We start from the raw sequence: 4,056 nt of genomic DNA, 5'->3' as shown, positions 1-4,056 counted from the left end.
TCAATCACATCAACAATAGACTCAATTGGTTGCCATTCCTCAAGATTAGAGGGATAGACATATACAAGACAAATGAAAAAATGCTATAATAGAACATGTTAAACCAAGTTCAAGAAAAGAAAGACGTTAAGAATCAAATCCTTACAATTTAGTTTATGCATTAGAAGATTTGAACTTCCAGGTTTCAAATATAGCTCTTTATGCATAAACACATGTTGCACCAGAACCTCTTTTATGCTATTCTTATTTACTCTAAGCTTGAAATCTCGGATTCTACCCTTCTAAGCAGAGATGCGTAATGAAGCAAATGATCAAAATGAGAGTTGAAGCCTATTCCAAGTATAAAATTTGTAAATACTTGAGCCAAGAGAAAGGAGGACTGAGGGTTTAGTCTAAAAAAGTAGGAAGTGCTAATGTAGCATCATTCTTTGGCATTATCACAACTTTATCCTTCTTGTCTTTTATCTTCTTGTACTTAGTTAACAGCTCATGGCTACATTGTGCAATGGTAATGGGAGATGTTCCATGGCATGGCCATGTTGGTAATTCAATTTTGTCACATTTGTTGTTGTGTGAAGCTTAGATTAATTTGATTTCCTGTTCATTTCTATTGTTAGGTTAATCCTTCTTTACATTGGTATCAGAGCATTAGTTTAGATCCTATTAGAAGTCATTTTCATGCATTAGATTTAGTTGCAATGACCAGGGAGTGAAAACCATAATTAAAATTCAGTTTCACAGGAGTTAGTTCTTTCATAACCGTGGTCTAACATGGAGATCTGTCACAAACCATGACTAAGATGGATGTTCTTGGCATGAACCAGTGGATAATGGCGGGATCCAACCAATTTGGCAACTCGTGACCTAGTTTCAAACTAGAAATTGGGATAAGTTGGACAAAATAAGGGTTACAGGAATTGGTTTGGTTCAAACTTGAGTTACTTTTTCAAGAACAGAGGTTTCTTTCCTTTTCTTTCAAGCTGGTCTCAAGAATCCATGGCCAAAGGCTAATCAAATCTCTTGCCCATGATCTCTATCTTGCCAATGGACTTCAAAACCTTGTTATCTATCTCATGAGCTTCAAGTAGAATGGTGATTTGGCTCTATTAGCCTTCTTCTTGCTCTCTTAAAAACGTGGACAGCAGTAGTGTGAACTACACCAATAGCATACTCCTGTATATCTTGTCCCAAATATGACTCACTCATTTCTTTTGTGTCTATGGAGCTCAAATCACTCAGGATTAATGCTCTAAAGGACTTGACAAGTGGCCTCCTTCAGGCTTTGGCAAGATTTATCTCTATTTTTGGACTCTTCTCTCTCCCATGAAACCCTATTCTTGACAGTTTTGGACAGCAATAGAGAATCTTTGATTTCTAGAAGCAAATGGAGTATTGGTGGCAAATCACTTCTAGAGCTTGCTTATGCATGTGGCTTCAACTCATTGACAACATTGAAGCAACATTGAAGCATCTTTGGGCACATATTGATCTATGGAAGCTTTGGATAGCATGCATCTTCAATGTCAGTGAAATTCTTGATTCTCTTTCCAATAATTGGAGTTTTCAGTCTACATTGGAGTTCTTCATTACCATCCTTCAAGATCTTCATCAAATAGAAGAATATTATTCCTTCATCAACCATTTTTGAAGCATGGGGCAACAATGGAGTCTATATGAAGCTAGGAGCTTATGCTATATTGAAGCATGCTAAAATTGGGATTTTGTGGATCTTTATAAGATAGTCCATCATTGTGTGGGGAATCTACATCAACTACATTCTTCATTTATAAGCATAAGAGGTATTTTCAATCATCTTTAATCTCTCCCTTATGAATCCAATTGTTGAGCTAATCCAATTGATGAAAGAGGGATTAAAATGATTTGAAATTCCAATAATTTTCTTAAATGCACTTCATGAACAATCCATTTAACTACCCTAGTGATTAATTACTGATTGATCACTTAGATTCATTGAAAATAATCACTTCCAATATCTCTAATTCTCACTTATTCTTCTCTAACCCTGACATTGATTTGTTTGTCTCTTCTTTCATTGCCATGAATGAAAAATTTTCCCAATGGTAAGTGAAATAAAATTTTTAAATCAATGAGTCACTATTGTAGGTATTCCTTACCTAACCCCACTTCATTTTCAGTCCAATTTCTTCCAAGCTCATGCATATAAAGAAAGGACAATCAAATCCTTTCCAATACATGCATTTCATGCTGTCTTCTTAATCCAACATTGATCTACCATGTCTATACCCACGAGGAAAAGTGGATGCCGGGCGAGTTGGTAGGACAAAAGAGAGGTGACCCTCCCCTATTGACAAGGACACTGAAGGGGAACAAAAACTGGCTTGAGAGGGAAATTTGCACACCCCTCAAGTCTCGGATCCCATGCACTTAAAGTTTAGGTGTAGGTACCATTTCAAAGGCACAAGAATTCAGCCTTCAGCATGGTGCATTTGGCATGGGGTACATGATGTAAAGGCAAATGAATGGCAACATAATTCAATGCAATTGGAAAATTGGGAAGACAGAGTTATGTTGTGCAAGATGTATTCTACTTGTGGCATTTGAAACTTGGGTTAGCACAATAAAGAGTTGGAATAGGGTTTTCAAGAAAGGTTCCATTGGTTGGATCCTTATTTTGTAGCTTACAGTGGGATTATTCAATCCTTTGGTTACTTGTAGAGGATATTCTCAGTGTTGGCAAATGTATGGAGTTCCTTTGAAGGTCTACATGGTTGGTACATGCATGAAATTGATGGTACAAGTAATTAAATGAAAAGAACAAAGCATTCACTAGTTGTAGGAAATTCTAGACAGCTATAATAAATTGCTTACAAAATTTTCTATACTCAACTATTTTCAATACTTGATAGCTCATCTAAAAGGGGACATCCTAAGCTTTATGCTGAGCCAAGGAAGAAGTTGGTCATTTGGATCGTTAGAGCTCAAGATATTTTAGTTTTTCTTCTGTACACCCAGGACAGGACGTCATCTAAGGCTAAAAATAAAAGAAAGGAACCCATTATGGATGCAATCAGTCAAGGTTTAAGGGACTATCAGCTGGATAAAGAGCATGAAGCTTCACAAGAGGCTATTTACCTTGAGAACCATGATAATGAGGAGCTAGAGATAAGTTCAACACATGCTGCAGTAAACAAACAAGTGAATGGGGTTGGCACTACTTATGTCTCTACTAATTCTAACAGTTTTCAACAACTCTCCAATGACATAAAGGATATGAAATCAGGCAATGATAAGCTTGTGGCTCTCTTGAGTGAGAGGTTATTACCTACAGCTATCCCAAATGCTCCAAGTCTTCCCATTGTTCAAGAGCAGTCAAAGACCACAACTCCCAAGGTTATTGGGCACTTTGAAGTTGGAGATCCATCAAGAGTTTAACCCTCTCATTTTCAACCTCAATCTCAGCCCCTTTATCAACCCAAGACCTACACTAGCCCTCATGGACAGGATTTGGAAGATAAGGCCCAAGCTAACTCAAGGCTTGATGATGACACACATGGATGACATCCTTTTTACAAATCTTTTTATGGACATTCTTCTACTATCCCTAAATCTATACATGAAGAGAAAGCTGAAGAACAAAGGTCTTATCATGGTCAAGTAAGTGGAAGTAATAATTCTCATGGGCAGCACCCATACAATGGACATGGTCATGTAAATTCAGTTCCAAATTCTTATGGATAGCAACAACCTGTCAATAATAATCATGTATATAATCAACTCTCTAAAAAAGGCCCACATTCAAATCAATTTTGGCCACATCAAATGAGTGGAAAAAAACCACCAATGAATGCCACAACAAATATACATTCTCCAATGTATGGACATCAAGTCTATGGACAGCCTCATGTTGTTGGCAACTCTTTCTCTCCGCCACAAGGACAATTTAATAAACCAAATGGGTTTGCAAATATTCATGGATAGCAACAACCATATGTTCATGGAACATGGAGTAATGATGTTCAAAGGAAAATTTCTTTTGGTCCAAACTTTTATAGACAACAACACAATAATGACCAA

This window comes from Lygodium microphyllum, chromosome 5 (assembly GCF_053477565.2).
Source record: "Lygodium microphyllum isolate KBCC chromosome 5, Lygodium_microphyllum_v1.1.10, whole genome shotgun sequence".
In the NCBI taxonomy this organism is placed as follows: Eukaryota; Viridiplantae; Streptophyta; class Polypodiopsida; order Schizaeales; family Lygodiaceae; genus Lygodium; species Lygodium microphyllum.
The sequence above is the reverse complement of the archived record's forward strand: the minus strand, read 5'-3'. Positions refer to the sequence as shown.